Below are 20,230 nucleotides of genomic sequence, written 5' to 3'. Positions count from 1 at the left end.
AGCATGAGTCTACCTCATGCCCATCAGATTGGGGAAACTGACAAAAAAAGGAAAATTACAAATATTGGAGGGACTCTGAGGTAACAGGTACATTAATAGAGCATTGATGAAGCTATGAACTGGCACAGTCATTTTGGAGAATAAATTACAACTCTGTTTGACCAAGTTACTAAATTGTGTGTATCATTTGACATAGCTACAGCCTACTAGGCCTAGAAACCAAAAATAAATAGTAAAAGGGTCAGCATTTATAAAAACAGTTACAATAGATCTTCTTTTTGCAGTAGAAAAGAATTAAAATGTAAGGGGGTACACATCAATTAGAAAACAATTGAACAAAGCATATGAATACAGTGGAATATTACTATGTTGTAACAAATGATGGAAAGGAAGACCTTTTACAGCAACCTGGAAATGAGTAGAACCAGGAGAAGGAGCAATATTCCTGAGAGAGAAATACTGATTTCTATACATAGAATGAGGCTTGCTTTTAGGCAATATTGGAATCTGCATATTTATTAGAAGAGTAACATCTTTAATTTGATTTTCCAATGGGGATGGTAGGCAGAATGAAAAGTAAGTTGATGCTTATTAATCGAAAAACAGATTTAATTCAAATTTAATTTGAAAAGAAGACATCACCAGAAGCTGGGCTGCAGTGTAATTTTTAAAAATAAGATTGAAGGACTTCAATCTTCATTAAAAGGTCCCAGAAAAAAAAGAAATCCTTGAAATACCTTAAAGGCAAAAACTCATAAATTATGTTATTTACATTTGAGAACTACTGTGGATTCTCAAATTTAAATGCACAGTTATAACATAAGGGTACAAGATTTCTTTCATTCAGTAAATGTGTTTCTTATCTGCCTTTTATGTGCCTAAAGGCATCTTTTATTGCATATATATATATATATATGTATATATATATATATAATATTAGTGAATATATAAAGTTTTTCATATATATCTCTAATGTAAAGAATTTTGATTATCATGAAATCCAGGAAAAGCAAAAGTCACGATTGCAAAAATATAAATAAAAGGTGACCTTTAAAGACCTGTCATAAATAAGAAACTGTTCTAGGATACTGATGTTAAATACTCGGGAAAACAACAGTTGCTATCATTTTGGTGAACTCTATGAACATTGATGAGAATTACTTATAGTGCATCAATTTTTACAACCAAAAATATTGATGTGAAGCTACTCCAGTGCAAATCATGGAAAATATGTGGATTTGTCAAAAAAAGATCTCTTTCAAGAAAGAAACAGGAAGGAAGGAAAGAAGTAAGGAAGGGAATAAGGAAGGAAGGAAGGAAGGGAGGAAGGGAGGGATGGATGCTTGAGTGAATCAATGAAAAAGAGTTAAGCACTCATTCTATGTCAAATACTGTGCTAACTGCCAGGAAAAAATCTCAAATGGGATCTAGGTCCCGAACCCAAGTAACATATAAATTTAGAGGAAACTACACAAATAGGATCTGTTGATCAAGGAAAGAAGTTTTGGTGTAGAAAGCCCTAAGGATGAAAAATGGAAGACTCAGAAGTCTCACCAATTATTTCTAGAACTCAACAACTTCTTTTTTATGTTTTACATTAAATAGATAACTTAATTCTAGTTCTTATCTATAAAACAGAAAACCAAAAACCAAATGTCTAGACCACAGGAAAATTGCAATCAAAGGAGTCAAAAATGAACAGGAAAATATAAATGATGGAAGAAAAGTATAAAATTTACCAAAGATCTCAATAGGAAGAAAACTTATATTAAATGCCCTTAAAATAAGCATGTAAATTAATGAAAAGGTATTAAAAATAGAAGGAAATGTAGTCTTCAGATCAGGTAACTCAATCCAGGACTATATGAATAAAAATTTTCAAACAATGGAAAATGATTCAATATGAGGTAGAAGACCTATGGATTCCCAAAATACCATGAAGCACTGGAAGACAATTTTGTTTTGTTTTTTTAAAATAGAGATAAAATTATGAAAACTGAATTTGTGGCCTGAACAACAGATGATGATAATGTTTGTCCTTAGTCCACAAAGAAGAACATGACATCAGGATCCAGTGAAACATATGAATCAGGAAGACTATAAATGGCCCTGGAGATGACGGTCAGATTTAAGTGACTTCCCCAAGATCACACAATTAGTACCTGTTAAGTGTCTAAGGACAATTTAAATCCAATTCTTTCTGATTCCAGGGTTGATGCTCTATCCATTGTATCCATTTGCAAGTCTCACAAAAAACCCCTAGTAAGAGTTAACTGATTAGGAATACAAATACACAAAAGTCTAGAAGAGAAACAAAAGACAATAATGCTAAAAAGAAACCATGATCTCTATACAAGCAAAATGTATTGATCTTGAAGACAGGATGAGTAGTAATTAAGATTCATACATATTCCAGAAGAACAAATTCAACCACCTGAACACCATACTACAAGAAGGCAAACCATCCTGCAAGAATGTGTGTGTATGTATGTGTGGGTGTGTGTGTGTGCAAACTTGTCAAAATTGCTTAACATAGAAAATAAAGTGCCTATTGAAAGAATACATAGATCAATTTAAAAAAAAAAGAAAAAGCTATACTGTAAAATACAGGTTACATAGATGTTTAACAGTTCCAATTATAAAAGGAACAAAATCTGCAAACAGCAAAGAAAATTACTAACAAATTAGAAAGAAAATTTGAATAACAAGACTATTCTACACTCACAATGAACAACAGGAATAAATGGAATAATATATTCCAAAGAGCAAAGGAACTCAAGATGCAACCAAAAGAGATATACCATGTAAACTAAAGTCTAACTATTAATTATGAAGAAAAAAAGATGAACATTCAATTTAAAGAGGCATTTGAAGCATTCCAAATATAAACCAAGACTGAACAAATGACTTGCTTTTTAAAACATGCCAGGGAACAGAAATATAAGAAAGATGAACAAATTAAAATGGACAACAAGAAAATAAGAGACATTTAAGAGATTTGATTCTAAAAATACAAAAAGAAAAAGGCAAAAACAGAAATCAAAGAGATGATGGTAGGACAAATAAGAATGAAACATCATAGATTAAATCTGATAACATCTTTCTGTAGGTGTATCCTTTTAAGGGTCTGTGAGTGTGTGTGTGTGTGTGTGTGTGTGTGTGTGTGTGTGTGTGTACTTACATGATAGAATTGAAGGGTACATAGAAAATGGGATAGAAGGAAGAAAATAGAGAAGAATGAGTGATATCTCCTAATCAAAGTTTAAAGGTGAAAGGGGGCAACTAGTTTGCACAGTGGATAGAGCACTGGTCCTGGATTCAGGAGAATCCAAGTTCAAATCTGACCTCATACACTTAAATAATTGCTTAGTTGTGTGATCTTGGGCAAGTCACTTAACCCCATTGCCTTGCAACCCCCCCAAAAAAAGCAGTAAAAGGGGGAAAAATTCCTTCAGTCTCACAAAAGGAAAAGAACCTTGGAGAAAATAATGAAGAGTCATAACTGAAGAGTGCATTAAAACATAGAAATTTTTGTTTCATTGGTAGGGTAGTGTACCATTGATAAATGTTTCCATAGGAGAAGGGAGAGATAAACTATAAAGGCAGATATGACTCTTATAATGAATATAACATGAAGAGATCTGTTGTTTAGAAAGATCATTCATCCTAACTAAAAAAGAGAAATAGAGTTCCCAGAAGCAGATGACCCCTAAAAGCCTGGTGAAAGCGTGTGCTCAAAAAGCAGAATTCATTACAAGTAAGAGGAAAATAGCCATGGGAAAGGCAAAAATAATAATAAAATAAACACTCAAGGATATAGAGAATTTGTTACTATGAGGCAATATACTCCCATCATCTAGAGGAACTGGCATTTATTTATTTATTTTGTTTGTTTGTTTATTCATTTAGTTATTTTTAGTTGAGCTGGTATTTATCATAGAGAAGCATGACAAGACAGAGGGAGTAAAGGGACAATATATAAATGGAAATATCATAGAAAACATTCAGAAGTGATAACTTAGAATAGGTAGCTTAGAAGTTTTAATTCCATAAACAATGCAGAAAATAAAAACATTAAATGAGACATGAATCAAAAAATACATTTATCTAATAGATAGAAATGGACAATAAATAATAGAATACAGAAAAGAAATCCTTTTTAGAAAAAAGGTACAGAAAACTAACACTTTAAAATCTAATTATCAAAGCAATTAGGAAGGGAAGAAATATTTTGCTTGACTAACAGTGAAGGGGAAAGGAAGGGAAGCATTAAATAACTTAATAATAGGAATATGCAAAAGGAAATAAAAAGTTAAGCAAAACTAGTAAAAAAGACAATAAATAAAGTGTGGCACTTGAGGGGAAGGAGATGAGAGTTAATGGGAACAGGGTTACCTTAAATTAGATAAAATGTGTTTAAAGAAGGCAAAATACTGTGTTTATAGAAGAATGGATCTTAATTTGAAAAAAACAAAAAATAAAACCTTATTCTCAAACCTTAAAATATGAAAATATTAAACAATCCAATAAAATTAGAGTGACATACTGAATAAGAAAATACAAGCCCATAATTTGTTATTTACAAAAAACAAAGTTGGATTTGCATCAGCACTTATCCCTAATTGATGGTTAAAATATTCTAATAAACAGCAACATTTACAAAGTACTCTTTGATTTACAAACTAAATTTGTTACAATACCCTGAAAAGGTAGATAGTGTAATATTACTATTTCCATTTTGTCATTGAGTAAACCAAGTTTCAATCATACTATACAACTTAGCTAAGTGAAGTCATCAAGTTAACAGGCATACATCTATATAGATATAGATGATAGATATAGATATATATGATGATATAGCTATAGATATAGCTATAGAGATAGAGATAGAGATAGATAGATGATATAGATATAGATATAGATATAGATGATATAGATATAGATATAGATATAGATATAGATATAGATATAGATATAGATATAGATATAGATATAGATGATGTAGATGTAGATGTAGATATAGGTATAGGTATAGGTATAGGTATAGGTATAGGTATAGGTATAGGTATAGGTATAGGTATAGGTATAGGTATAGGTATAGGTATAGGAATAGGTATAGGTATAGGAATAGGTATAGGTATAGGTATAAGTATAGGTATAGGTATAGGTATAGGTATAGGTATAGAGATGATAGAGATAGATAGAGATAGAGATAGAGATAGAGACAGAGACAGAGACAGAGACAGAGACAGAGATAGAGATAGAGATAGAGATAGAGATAGAGATATATAGTATCCCTTGTGTGTTAGGCTTGGTAGAAATGCATGCAACTTGTAATTGTCAGAACTAGGAATAGAATTCAAGTCTTCTGACACCAATTGTACTGTACCTAGTGGAGGCCCGATAGGTAGTTGTCCAATACATGTGTTAAACATGGAAGTTTGTAAGAGGGATGACTGACTCTTCAATAGAAATCTACCTTCTGTTTATTACTTCTTTTGGGTTTCCAATTTTCCAACACTGATCTTAGCACTCTCCTGCAAGGTCCCATTTGGTCTGTGAAAGCTGACAAGACTAGAGTCTTAAGTCTATTCCACTGATATCAGTTAAAAAACTCAAGGGAGACAACATGTCCAGCCTAGGGGAGAAAGAATGATGTTATCCACAGGATTCCAGAGCATAATAGAACCTAAAATAGAATGCTTTGTTTTGCTGTTTCTGCTTTTCCCATCTGTTCATTCTTTCCTCTTTTTAAATTCTCTCTACAATCCTCTTTTTACTCATCCATCTAACTTTAATTCTCCTTTCTTTCCTTTTTTTTGTTATCTCTATTGCACAGATATCAAAATGAATCATAGGACATGAAATATACCTAATTTTCACAAATCCCAGATCTAAAGAGTCAATATGAAAGCAATATAAATATTTGGTCAAGGACAGCCTTGGCTGGAATGACATTTAACAGTTACTGTCTCCTCAGAATAGTTATGCAAATTTGCTACCTCAAGTAAAACCAACCATTTCTGAAATTTATGATTTAGCTAGAAACCTGGTCAAAGTTGAGGGGTTTTTTAAGCAGGAAAGCATATCTCAAGCCATTTTTTCCCCAATTTACTATGTACTTTCTTAATTACTTAGATAAAAAAACAAAATTATCGATAGAAGAATTTGTCTCCCCCTCCCCTTTCTCTCAGGAATTACAAAAAAAGACAAAAGTTGCAGGGTTATATTGGGCAGGAAGGTGGATTTGGGTATTTTGAATATTAGACTACAGAAATTTTTGATAAATTTTCTTTTCTCTATGGTTCTGAATTCATTTGGGCACAAAAAGAAAACCAATCACTTTATCGGGGCTTTATTATTTTTTGCTACCACATTTCCAATAAAATCAAAGTTTCAAAAAACAAATTTTAAAATAATCTTTCAATATTCTACCTTCTCCTTCTGGTACATTGGAATACTTTGAATCCTCTTGCAATAAAATATGAATAAACATTTAATTCCAAATTACTTCTTATTGGGCTTCTTCCTCTTAATAGTGCTTTTACTTAGGTTTTAAAATTGATGATAACTAAGAGATTTCTACTTTACCTTTGAAATTTCTTTAAGAACATATAAATCAGTTTTAGCACATAATTAATATTTGAGGAAAGCTGAAGGACTAAATTATATTATTGCAATGCAACAATAATGTGAATATGAAAAATTCAGAGCACTTAGAGAATACTAGTAGGAAATGATGCAAAGCAAATAAGTAAATCCTAGAAAATAATTTACAAAATGGTCCCAGTAAAATGTAAAGGAAAAAAACCGCAAAAGACATAAATTCAATAATCCACCTTGACTTAAAAGTTCTGAAAGAGGCATGTTTCCCTCCTCTCAGAAGAAAGGTGACAAACTAGGTACAGAAGACATACATTTTCAGACATGGTCAATAGGTTTGGTTCGTTTTGATTAACTATTTTTTGTTAAAAGAGAGGATTGGGGAATAGGGTATCATTGGAATGTGACAGCAATATTTTAATAAACAATGGAATATTATTTTTAAATTCATGAGCTATTTATAACATTTCATCACTTTGCATATGAACTTAAATGCTCTGTATCCTAACAATCTATATATGAATATTTTGACCCTCTCTTTAATATAGCAAAACAATGCTTTTTTTATCTCCACATGCATATGTCTCCTAAAATGATGCCAAATTCAAGATACTTTTCATCAAAATAAAAGAAATATTAAGCCAGGCAAAGTCAATGGTCTATCTGGCCTGATATCAGGTGTCTCAATGACTAATGTTGAATGTTTAAGGGAAGAGAGGGAAGTTGGTATATTCCTAACTGTGCAAAACCATTCCAAGGAAAAAATTACTTTATATTCTGAACCACTCATCATCTGTGGTCAATACTTAAGTATCCTAAGACTCAAATTTTCCCATCCTAGTAATTTTCCCCCTAATGAAATTGCAGCAGTCAATTGTACTCTCAAGAAATATCATCAAATAGTTCATTCTTATAGACTTGCCATAAAACTTAGAAAAAAGATGACTCCACATTCAAATATTTATCTTTTCTCCTATTTTAAATTTAGTAAATTGTAGCCCTAAAGTCAGTTGTAATAACTACTTAGGGGAGAAATATGGGGAGGGGAGGGGGAAATAAAATACAATTCATTATAGAGAAACATTGGTTTCCTTACTTCTGACATATTTTATATTGTACATAGCTCTTACATGAGTTGTTTTTATCTAAGGAATGTCTTTATTAAGGTAATTAAAAATAATAAGTGCAATTCTATAACTTGTTTAGTAATAATAAACTAACTCCATAATGATCTTAAAATCCCTGATTCTCAAGGTCCTGTGACTTCTCACACAATCAAACCAGAGAAAATGAAATAGGGAAAGGATCAAGAGATACTGTCAAAGGTAGCTCCCCTGACACTAAGGACACATAACCAGAGGTTTGCTGGACTCAATTCTTTACCATAAACCCTTATTAATTTTTTAATATGAGCATTTATATCTCTAAAATCAGCAACTACTGAAATCAGATTTTGATTTATTAAAACAAATTTATTAAAAAAATATCTAGATTTAAGATAGGGTTGGAGAAAGCATTAATAATTCATGTTAAATTTAAAGTGTGCCCTGGGCATATTTCTTTTGAACAGCTAGCTATTAAGTAATGGCAAACATACCATGGATGTTCATCCCAGAAAGCATATATCTATATCTGAAAAATATAGTACTAACCTATCTCAAAAACCACTTCTCTGTGATAATTACATATTACATGGTTCTATCTCTCTTTCCCTCAGTCACAATCAGATAAGCATTGGCAATATTACATATTGGTCCAGTCTAACAAGCCCAAGACTCACTTTTCTATTACCCAGAGGAAACTTCAAAGTAAATAAATGATTGTATTAGAAATTGAAAACAACTCTCTCTTGCCTAACTAGAGCTCAACTGTCATTCTTCCATGTTTCTGTCAATAATATCCATGAACCTTTTGACATGACCAAGAGACATTGAACATAAAACTATACTTCCAAGATTCAGGAATAAAATAGAAGAGAATAAATAATAGCCCTAAGGAGTAAGTACTTTTATTATGATTGTAACACTATTCTAGATTATTTGATGATTGTCTTTTATTACTCTTGATCCCAGAAATATAGCTATTTCAGTCAGTGTTTGTTGATCATGATAAAGAAATTCAGGAATTGGACAGATTTACACAGTTCACATTTAACTAAATTAATTTTTTTTCCTAAAGCCTAGATTTGATTACATCAGCCTGCATGCCCCAAAAGCTTTAATAGCTCCCTATTACTTACAGGATCAAATATGAAGTTCTTTGGCATTTAGCTTTTCATAAACTTACAATCACAGAGTTAAACTCCAGTTACATTGACCTGCTTACAGGTTTGCAAACACAGCAGACATTGGATCATTTATCCCTAAGCCTTTGCATTGGCAGTCTCCATGTCAAGAATGCTCTGCCATCTCATTCATTTTTCTGGTTTCCTTCCAGACTCAGTTAATATATTATATTTATCAGGATTACTTTTCTAGTGACCCTCAAATTGGGGGAAAAACATAACCCTTTCAATTTCAACTTTGATTGGCCTACTTTTAACTACTACAGACTATTAAAATTCTTTTGAACTAAAACAAGGAGGGGGGCCTCAAGAAGGCACTATGGAGCAGAGAAAAGATGTCCAAGTGAAGGCAAGAATTTGTTCAAGCTATCCCCCAAATCTCTCCAAATAATGTCTCCAAACAAACTCTAGAATGGTAGAACCCATTAAAAATTGAGTGGAAAAAGTCTTATAACTCAACTTGGAAAATCATCTGAAAAGATCGGTTGCTCTGGGATGAGAGTGGACTACAGTGCTGTACCAGCTGTACCAGCACTAGAAATACAGAAAAAGTAACAAGGGTCCTTGGGTCAGTGGCAGCAATGTCAGCAAACTGGTAGTTTCCAGATCTCTTAGCCCAGAGACTATTAAGGAATTGGAAGCTCAACAGTAAAAGTCTGTTGCAACAGGATTAAAGTTAGTGCAATGAAGGCCTCAGCAGAACAGACCCAACTCCACTGAACCCAGAGAAATCCTTTGCAGTCACTGAATAGCAGCAGCTACACCTGCTTCTAGAGCTCTTGGCCCAAATCATAAAGGGTCAGAAGGAGATTACAGAGTTCTCTTTGTTATGTGTTACTTTGCCCAATCTTGGATCTGTGTTGCAATCCCAGGAAATGACTCATCAGTCTGCTCCTACAGAGGAGTGAGGACCCTCTTCAGAGTTCTAAGGCAGAATGGTGGACCCACAGCTCAGAGCACAGGCCAGAAGAGTGGCAAACGCTTCTCTTTAAATCAATCTATCTTGAATTTATCTTCCTTTAGAAGGGAAGTCCATGCCCTGCTAGAGTGTTATTTCCCTAAATAAAACTCTCAAACCATTATGTCCTTCTTTACTATTTATTCCCTGATAGTTTCTCTTCCTTAGGAACACCAGTCAATTCTTGAGGGGGAGGCATGAACCTTCAGGTAACCTCTCCTGCTTATCCTCTCATGGATGTTTCTCTCTCTCTCTCTGCTTTATCTTCTACTAACCACAGCAATACTTAAATAAAACTTTATTGTTCCTAAAATTTCTACAAGATCAATCAGAACTTTTAAGTGAATTCTTTAGCTGGATGGATTTTCTAGAAACTATGAAGGGATAGGCATCACCTCTGACTCAGTAGAACAACTTCTCAGATAAACCATTTATTTTGTTTTGCTTATAAGTCCTAGAGTAGTTTATAGGTTTTTTCTCTCCTCTCTTAAGTGCACATGAAGGAGAAAATTTGAGTTGTCCACTTCTCAGAGTCCATTCTCTCATGAACATGGAATTTGCAGGGAAAACCCAAAAGTTTCCTTCTTCTGGGTCTTCAGAATAGTACTCTAGGCAAATGTTCCACTAAGAAAAGACCTATCTGCATCTCTCCCTGGGATGCCAGAGAAGATCCAGGGAGTTTGAAAAGTTTCAGTTGATCACTTAAACTTAATAAAAACTTAAGGAGAGGTCACCAACTACTCTCTCCTGCAAGTGCACATGTGGTAGACAAGGCATGTTGCCCACTTCTCAGAGACTATTCTCTTAGGAACGTGGAATTTGTAGACAAAAATCAGAAGTCTCTTTCTCCTCATATCCCCAGTAATGGAACTTTTGGTGGACACACCACTAAGAGATTGCCTATGGACATCTCCCTCTGGGATTTCAGAGATTAGGTCAGTGATTTCTCAGTCATGAGTGACCACTTAAGCTTACCAGAAGCTTAAGGAGGGATTACCAACTATTCTCTCCTCCTTCAAGTGCACATGTAGGAGATGTCTTGTACTGCCCACTTCCCAGAGACTGTTCTCTGAGGGACATGAATATGGCAGGCTAAACCCAGAAGGCATTGTCCTGGGGACTAAGGATAGGATTCTTGATGGATGTGCCATTAAGGGAGTGCCTATCCATATCTCTCTCTGGAGCAGCAGAGAAGACGCAGTGGCTTCAAAAAACTATGGGCATTCACTTAAGCTTAAAAGAAATTTAAGGAGGGATCATCATCTACTCAATTGACTTTTTAAGGGCTTACATTGAAGAAACCCATGTGCTAATTGCTAACTCTGTCTCCCTAATATAAGATTCAGGAAGCTATTCCCCAACTGCTGAAAAAGGCACCTCTGTATTTTCCTTTTCTTCCCCTCTCCAAAAGAGGATGCTATATTTCTGTGTTCTTGATTAACTAGTACAATTGTTGATTCTGTCTCTGTTTTGATTAGCTTGTTGGTTGTCTCTTCAATATCTGTTGTCATTATTGCCAGTCTGGAACCTTTTTTGTGTTTTTAATATGTGGTGTGTACTTTCCTTTTTCTCACATCTGATCTGGGGGGAATTGCAGAGATGTTACTGTGCATTTAAGGGTCCTGAGAGGGATCATGCTGTGAATCAGCTAAGACTCACAGCTAGGTCTGCCACTCCCATTCCCATTCACTGAACTGAGAATGGCTCTACCCATCCCAGTCACCATCTCAACTCTGATTCTGCCTCTCGAATATCTGACCTGCCTCCCTCTCACATAAAGGGATATGAATATTGTGAAATTATTTATTTTGGAAAAGCTACATTAATTAGGCAGTAAGGCATTGTGTAATTTTGTTATGGGCTTCTGAGGCTGGTCAGAAACACTATTTATGGTTTTCTTTAGAAGTATGGGTCACTTTGTACCTCCTAAAAGTTTTTGTAGTTACTTGAAATGGGGGGATGAGAAATCAGAGACTCTGAGAGAAAAAAATTCCCCTGGGTTTGGCAAAATAAACATTTTGTAAAACAATACATTTAAAAGTAGAGTATAGGGACTTCCAGGGCAGAGCCAAGATGGTGGCAAGCTAATATGAGATTTTCCCTACCAAAGATGCCAAAAGATAAATGAAGCATTAAAGCTACAGATTCCATCAAAAAAAAGAGAAGATCCAAAAGATGTTTTCAATGGTAGGCATTGAGGATCTTCAGTGAAGGTCTTTCTCTTTGGGGGAAAAGGGGAGTAAGGCCAAGCAAGGCAGGAAAGTGGGAAAGCCAGACAGAGACTTTCAGCCACAGTAGAGTCCAGGTCCCAACATTTTCATGATGGCAGAAGTCTGGGAAACTGGATAACAACCCAGCACGAAGGGTTCCAACCCCAAACAAGTCTGGACCCTGGGAACATCAGGACAAAAGAAAGGACTGGGTTGGGAACAAACTACTGCATAAGCATAATCTAGATATAAAAGAGGAAATAACCTCTGCAAAGGCAAGGCCTAGACAGCATAGGCAACATCTTGGTTAACAAAAAGCCAGGTACCAAACCCCAGTCCCAGCAGAAAAAGCTGGGATCTATAATATCTCTATACCCCAGGAACAGAGCTAAAGCACTAAAGAAGAGCAAAATAGGTAAAAGTGCACTCACTATAGAAAACTACTTTGCAGATAAAGATGATAATAATGCCATGTCAGAAGAAGGAATTAGTGAAAAATTACTCTGAGGGGAAGTCTCAAAAGGGTCTTTGAATTGAACAGAATTCAAAAAGCTCATAGAAGAGCTTTAAAAAATTCAAAAATCACAGAAGAGAAGCAGAAAAATGAAAAATGAAATGAGAGTCAAGCAGGAAAATTATTAAAAATTGACCAAAGAAATCAACTCTTTTCAATGTAAAAATTATCAAATGGAAAAGGGAGCACAAAAGTTAAATAAAATAAAACCTAAATCTTAGAATCGAGGAAATAGAAACCTATGAGACACAAGACTCCATTAAACAAAATTAAAAATCTGAAAAAATTGAAGAAAATGTAAAGTACCTTTTAGACAAAAGAAATGACCTGGAAAATAGATCCAGGAGAGATAATGCTTTTATCATCGGACTACCAGAAAGCCTAGATCAAAAAAAGAGCTGGAAAACATCATGCAGGAAATTATCAAGGAAAATTGTCCAAATCTGCTAAAACAAAAAAAGAGAATATAGCCATTGAAAGACCCCTCCAGAAAGAGACCCAGGATAAAAATTACAAGGGTTTTTGTAGTAAAATTCCAGAAGTCTCAAATAAAGGAGAAAATACTGCAAGCAACAAAAAGGAAGAAATTTAAATGTAAAGGAAACATAATCAGACTCACACAGGACCTTTCAGCCACAACACTGAAGGACCAGAGGACCTGGAATACTTTAGATAGATAGATAGATAGATAGATAGATAGATAGATAGATAGATAGATAGATAGATATAGATATAGATATAGACATAGACATAGACATAGACATAGACATAAACATAGACATATAGATATAGGTATAGGTATAGGTATAGATAGAGATAGAGATAGAGATAGAGATAGAGATAGAGATATATAGATATAGATATATAGATATATAGATATATAGATATAGATATAGATATCAGAAGGCAAAGGACCTGGGAAAGCAACCAAGAATTTATTTCCCTGCAAAATTCAGCATATACCATCAAGGGAAAAAATGGCTGTTCAATGAAATAAAGAACTTCCAAAATTTCCTGAGAAAAGATTCTCTGAGAATTCAATCATCAATTACATGACTCAAGAGATGCATAAAATGGAAACTGAAAAGGAGAAGGAAAAAAGCAAACAAACAAAAAAAATGTTATTCAAGATCATCAAATTGCAATCAACCCTAAAAGGGAAGAAATAGCACTTCTAATTCTTGAGAACTTTATTTCTCTTAGCATAATTAAAGGGTTGAATATAATTGAAGAGATTTAACTTAAAGGATGTGGGTATAGTTGTGTCTTGTCTCTTTATTGAAGTGATCCAAGATGACATCACTATTTTTGAGACAAAAAGCACCAATGAAAAGCAGGCATGTTTATGCTAAACCTAAGTGTCTCACTTTTCTTTGACCTACTTTAATTCTGTCGGGCTCACAAAGTTTAAACATTTTCTCTGATGAGGATATCATAAGTTAGGCAGTCCTGTGTTAGGGTCTCCCATAACTTAAAATGAATTTTAAAAGTTCTTAAGAGAGACCTTCAGAGTTTTCCAGTTTTTAGAGCAATTTGAGATTCTTATAGTTAATTAAATCAGGTTTGACTTAAACCATATTTTACTTAAGAAAAAGTAAATTTCCCTGGGGCGGAAGGGTGGGAGAAAGTATGTTTTGGGGGAGTGGAACAAATAGTTCATGAAATGATTTGTCTTTGAATGATATTAGGGTTCATGAGGATGGAGGGTTCTTAAAAATGGGATAAAGTAAAAAAAATTATGATTTGAAATAATTCAAGACTCTTGAATAGTGTACTTCTAATGAGAGAGAAGAGGTGAGGGTACTTAATGACCTTGAGGCAATGATGCCTATCAAATAATCAATCAATCTGTCACTGTACTTTGATAACACTTTGAGCTTATCAAACAATCAGTTAATCAGGTTGTGATTGATAATACCTGATTAATAATGCTTGAGTGGAAAATAAGACCAGGGGAAGAGGCACATAGGTTAATAACATTAGAGGGAAAGTAGTGAGGGTGTGAACATTGAGTAAAATTTATTCAGTAGATTTGGCCCAGAGAGGGAATAAGATACATTCCCACCTGGCTTTAAAAATCTACCCTACTCTACAGGGAAGGGGGTGGGGAGTGAGGGGAGTGAATAATAAAGGAAAAAGGGAATGATAAAATGGTAGGCTAAGGTATAAGTGAAAATAAACTGAAAGTTAAATTTTAAAAGAAAAGTTAAAGGGGAAAGGGAGTAAATCTTTCATAAGGAGGAATAAGAGGAAAGGAAAGAGAAATATATGAATAGGAAAAGAGAGCATGGAGGGAAATACAAAATTAGTACTCTAAAATGTTACTGTGCATGGGATGAACTGCAAAGCAGAATGAATTAAAAGCCAGAATCCTACAGTATGTTGTTTACAAGAAACACATTTGAAGCAAAGAGATGCACAGAAGGTAAAGGTAAAAGGATGGAGCAAAATATATCAAAGGTAGTGATCCTTATCTCAGATAAAACAAAAGCAAGAATTTATCTCATTAAAAGGGAAAAGGAAGGTAATGAAGCTATACCACTATTAAAGATGTATGCATCTAGCAATAGATCATCCAAATTCCTAGAGGAAAAGCTAAGTGAATTACAAGGACACATAAACAAGAAAACTTTAATAATAGGGAACCTCAAATTCCCTCTATTAAAATAAGATGAATCTAACCACAAAAAAAAGCAACAAGAAAGTTAAGAAGGTGAATGAAATGTTAGAAAACATAGATATGATAGACATCCAGAGAAAATTAAATAGAGAAAGAAAAGAAAATACCTTTTCCTTGACAGGATATAACACCTATACCAAAATTGAGGAGTGTCTCCAATAAATAGTACAATGCCTTGTACCCAGTAGGCTCTTAATAAATACACACACAATTGTGTTGTTCTTTAAACTGGAAATATAGTCTCAACTACAATATCATCCCAAGTCAAATATATAGATTAAACCCTTCCCAGAAATTACCTTTCAAACTAGCATTTATTAGTTAACCTTTTAAAATAGCTCTGTTTTGGAAAAATCTCATCAAAGGGAAGATCATAATTTATTTCTCTTAAATTTTAATTGATTTATGGTGTCTCACATTCCTAACCCTCAGGGAATACAAATTATACAAAGAGAGTTCCTACATCATAATCATCATAATACTTTGTCTTTAATATACAACATGTTATGATTCCAAGGTTAAGCAACCAGGACATCAATTTCAAAATTTCCTTTGAACTCAGAATGAAATTCTTCTTATTGAATGGGATTAGGTGAGAATGTTTTAGTAGAAAAGGGAGAAACTATATTAGCTTTCAAAATTGGTAACAACTGTTGATTTATATTGAACTGTGTGATCCACCAAATTTTAAATGAATAGAAGAAATATGACTCATTATATAGAACTATGTGTGGGACATTATTGAAACTTATTTCATTTATTATAGAAAATTAATGGTGGCCATTTATTATTTTTCCAAGTAATCAACTTCCATTCATGTGCATAGTAAGAGCTCATCCCTTGCCTACAGTTCAGGTATGTAGATGATGGAATCATCAATTTGAGGGTATTGTTCTGTTTCCAGCTTCTCAGAAGAACTTGTGCTTGGTAAAGTTTGATCACTAATTTGAAATCATTCAATTGAAATCATTCAATAAAGTTCTATTTTAAAATAATCCTCTCTAACATACAAAATAATTCTTTGGCTCATTAACCTCATTACAAGACCAGGCAAGTCAAAGATTAATCATTATTTTCACTCTTAAATAATTACAGTTGTCTTCAGGCTTTTCAAAATGAAGAACAATATCTCATATCACATAGATATAACTTCTAAATGAAATATAATTTAACTCATCCTAATAGATACTAATTCAATCTAATTTGAGATGAGCATTTATGATGATTGCTCATTATGTTAAATCTGTAATAGCTGCCTGAATAAATCTCATTGATATAGCTTCCTATAGGTACAACTGTTTTCAAACTTTTCTGAAACCAAAATATAAACACTATCTAGAGGTGATTATGATTGCTTCATAGTTCTATACCTAATCAACTGTAAGCTCTCTCTTAGTATCCAAAGATGCTTTACCCAACACCAAGTACATATTATAATCCTAGGGAGCAGGGCAGAGAAAGAACAACAAATGTCTGCTGATGAATTGGTAAACTGCAACTACATCCTTTACAATTATTTAAAGTTCTTTTTAGCATTTTTCCATTTTTCCCCCTTAGAAAAATGGCAGAGAGAGACTTAAGAATATCTTACTGATATTTGAAGTTCAGACAAACAAGTTTTCAACCTCAATGTCAAAAGTGTCATGATTCACAGTCTTTGAGCAGAGTTTAATCACATCCTTTGTTGTTGTCAGGTCACTTTTCATTTTTGTCCTATTCTTTGTAAGCCCATTTCTATCCTATTCTCTGTGAACCCATTTCTTTCCTATTCTTTGTAACACCATTTATGGTTTTCATTTTAATGCTATTTTATTTTATTTTTTCAATTACATGCAGAAGATATTTTTCAATATTCATCTTTTTTTGTAAACTTTTGACTTCTACAGTTTTCTGCCTTTCTCCCTTCCTCCCACTCTCCTCATGACATTGAAAAATTTTATTATAGGTTATATGTGTACAGTCGTGCTTAACATATTTTCATCCTAGTCATGTTGTGAAAGAAGAATCAATGCTAAAGGAGGAAAAATAAGGGGAAATAAAAAACATAAAACAATTTTTAAAAAATGAAACTATTATGCTTTGGTCTGCATTCATAGTTTTTTTTCCCCTCTGGGTATGTGTAACATTATCCATCACAAGTTTTTTTTTTTAATTTATTGTAATCTCTGAAGTATTAAGAGGACCTAAATCAATTATAGTTGATTGTCACACAATATTCCTATTATAATGTTCTCCTTGCTGTGCTCACTTCCATCAACATCAGTTCATAGTAGGCTTTTCAGACAATTCTGAAGTCTGGCTGCTCATGATTTCACACAGAACAATAGTATTCCCTTACATTCATATATCATAATTTGATTCATTTTCTAATTAACAGGCTTCAAATTTAGGGTTTTCTTAACAATGATATTGCCATTTCCTTCTCTATTATATTATAGTTGAGAAAACTGAGGCAAATAAGAGTTACAACTTTCCCAGGATTATGCATCTAGTAATTATCTGAACTGGATTTGAACAAATGAAAGTGAATGACTCTTCCTAACTCCAGGTCTAGTACTGTATCTACTACATGACATAACTTCTCAGTCACAACTTAGATTTCTTAAGAATACACAGATAGTCTATGAAAGCCAAAGAAAAAGAAGAGCATCATAATAACTGAATAATACAAAAAAAATAAAAAATAAGGTCAGTTTTCCTAGTCCTATTAAGATTAATGAGATAATCTGGAGGGAAAGTTAGTTGTATAAGAGCAACAACAAACAAAGAAACAAGCAAACCAAAGGAAAAGAAGGGCTCAATTCTCATAGGGAAAGAAAAGATCAAGAAGATACATGCTTTTACATGAATATCATAAGACACAGGCTGAATTCATTGGCTGCTTTTTCCTTCCAGTAAAAGGAAAAAATTCTCATTTTTCATACATTTCCTCTTAATATCTGTCCATTAAAGACATAAAAAATCTAACCTGTTTGTTTCTTTACCCAAATGTATTTGGTAATTAGTATGAAAACTTAATTTTCAAGAAATCAATGATTGGCTAAAAAATAACAAATTTAAACAAATTTAAACTTCTGCCTAAATGTTAGGGACATTCCTAACTAGGGACTCTAAGCTATAGATTTCATTTCTAAATTCCACTAAGCAAATCTGAAAAGGATCACAGAAGTCTAAGAAGAGGTTATTATTAATTTCACTTTTTCAAGCAAAAAATCCTTATATTTAGACCTCAAATTCTGAGTTTGTAATTTCCTCAGGTCCTTTCTGAGCTTTTTTGATTTCTCCTTCTAGTTTTTATTTAAGGAAGACAAAATAGAGGTGAAATAGTTATTGACTGCTGTTAATCAACAGGAGAGCCAAAATAGCTTTCTTATTGTTTTTTCTCCATAAAATATATTCCAAAAATGAGTTTCAAGTTCATTAAAACATTTTATCTGCCTGGGGCACCATGATCACATCTACCTACTAGGGTGTTGGTATTCTTGATTAGGATATCATAAGATGAAGTTGTCCTTCTTGTTTCTCTCACAAATTGATTGTGAGCTTACACTGGACACATTGGAATTAACTTTGAAAATTATATGTACATTTCTTCATGATATGTAGTAATAGTTTTATTAAGTCATGTATTTTGAAATGAGACTTTTCTGATACAGTATCTTTTAGAAAGATATTTGGCATTCTATAACATATAACCAAAAAAGCCCTTCACATTAGTTTTTAATTCTATTATAGCCAGAGAGAAAATAACTTTTACATTTTTAAATTTCTCACTATTAATGAGTGTGCATTGAACATCTACAGGTCCCTTTTCTCTTCTCTTTTCCCCAGCTCTAAAATGTAATATAGAACTTTATTCTCTATTGGAAAGAGAATATATCCATATCTATATCCATAGTTCTGGACTTGGCATTTATGAAAACCTGGTTTAAAATGCAACTATGGGGGTGGCTAGGTGGTGCAGTGGATAGAGCACTCAGGAGTACCTGAGATCAAATCTGGCCTCAGACACTTAATAATTACCTAGCTTTGTGGCCTTGGGCAAGCCACTTAACCCCATTTGCCTTGCAAAAAACCTAAAACCTAATAAAATAAAATAAAATAAAATCCAGCTATGTGAGACATTCATTGTCTATGTGAACCTAATCAGTCTTTGAATACAGAGGCATTAAATTATCACCTGCATCAGATGTTAAATATGAGAGACACACACACAAAAATTAAACAATTCTTACCAGTTAGAGGATTCAAGAAAACATCAAGTATGAATTGATGCTCAAACCATCTTGAAAAAAAATAAAGAAATTCATCTTACCTTACATGCTAGCATGCTACAAATAAGGAGGCTGTGCTAGCAGATACAAGGACAAGACATAGATTCACATCAAAAGCTAATACTGGATGCCAATCCCCTCTCCCACTTTCTAGTTCTGTGGAAACTTGTTCCAGACTTGGGTCTTGATAGTTTGACCAGTGCTTCTAAGGAACTAAAGTATTCCTGAAACTACAATTTAGAAGCATCAATGTATCAAAATTCAGAACTGATGGTGCCAGAAAAAAACAGATTCTGAATTCCTGGTGCCAAGTCAGAGAACTAAGATGCAGAGGGAGAGGAGGAGCATCACAGTTACCAGGACAGTACATGCAGCTAGGGTCAGTTCTCACCATCTAAAAGATAATAAATAATAAATCCACTTGGGCAGGAACTTTAGACTGGGAAGCAGTAAAAATCCCAGTGTGGGAGGAGGCTTAGATACTTTGAGATCTAGTCCCCATGGAAACCACAATCAGAGGGGAGAGGATCAGTAAGTGAGTGATAAGAGGCATAAGGGGGTGGGAGGAAGACAAAGTAGCAAAGATTTTAGTAAAAAGAAAACTCATAGACTCATAAGCCTTTGAACATCAAGAAAAAATTCAAAAGGAAAAATAATAACACAAATATATGTAAACCTCCAGATGTAGTATATTAGTTCAGACATCT

General features: G+C 33.6%; 1 long non-coding RNA gene across 3 annotated transcripts in view; it reads right to left on the bottom strand.

The window, feature by feature from the left end:
• Positions 1 to 19,708, bottom strand: part of LOC141489722 (uncharacterized) — a 186,985-nt gene extending 167,277 nt beyond the window's left edge. For all 3 annotated transcript variants that reach the window (XR_012468972.1, XR_012468974.1, XR_012468973.1), the window contains exon 1: positions 19,565 to 19,708. This is a non-coding gene — a long non-coding RNA (uncharacterized LOC141489722). The remainder of the gene's footprint in view (positions 1 to 19,564) is intronic.
• Positions 19,709 to 20,230: the final 522 nt, after the last annotated feature.

The sequence above is a fragment of the Macrotis lagotis genome, chromosome 5, assembly GCF_037893015.1.
Source record: "Macrotis lagotis isolate mMagLag1 chromosome 5, bilby.v1.9.chrom.fasta, whole genome shotgun sequence".
In the NCBI taxonomy this organism is placed as follows: Eukaryota; Metazoa; Chordata; class Mammalia; order Peramelemorphia; family Peramelidae; genus Macrotis; species Macrotis lagotis.
Note: the sequence above shows the minus strand (reverse complement) of the source record. Positions and strands in the feature narration are given on the sequence as shown.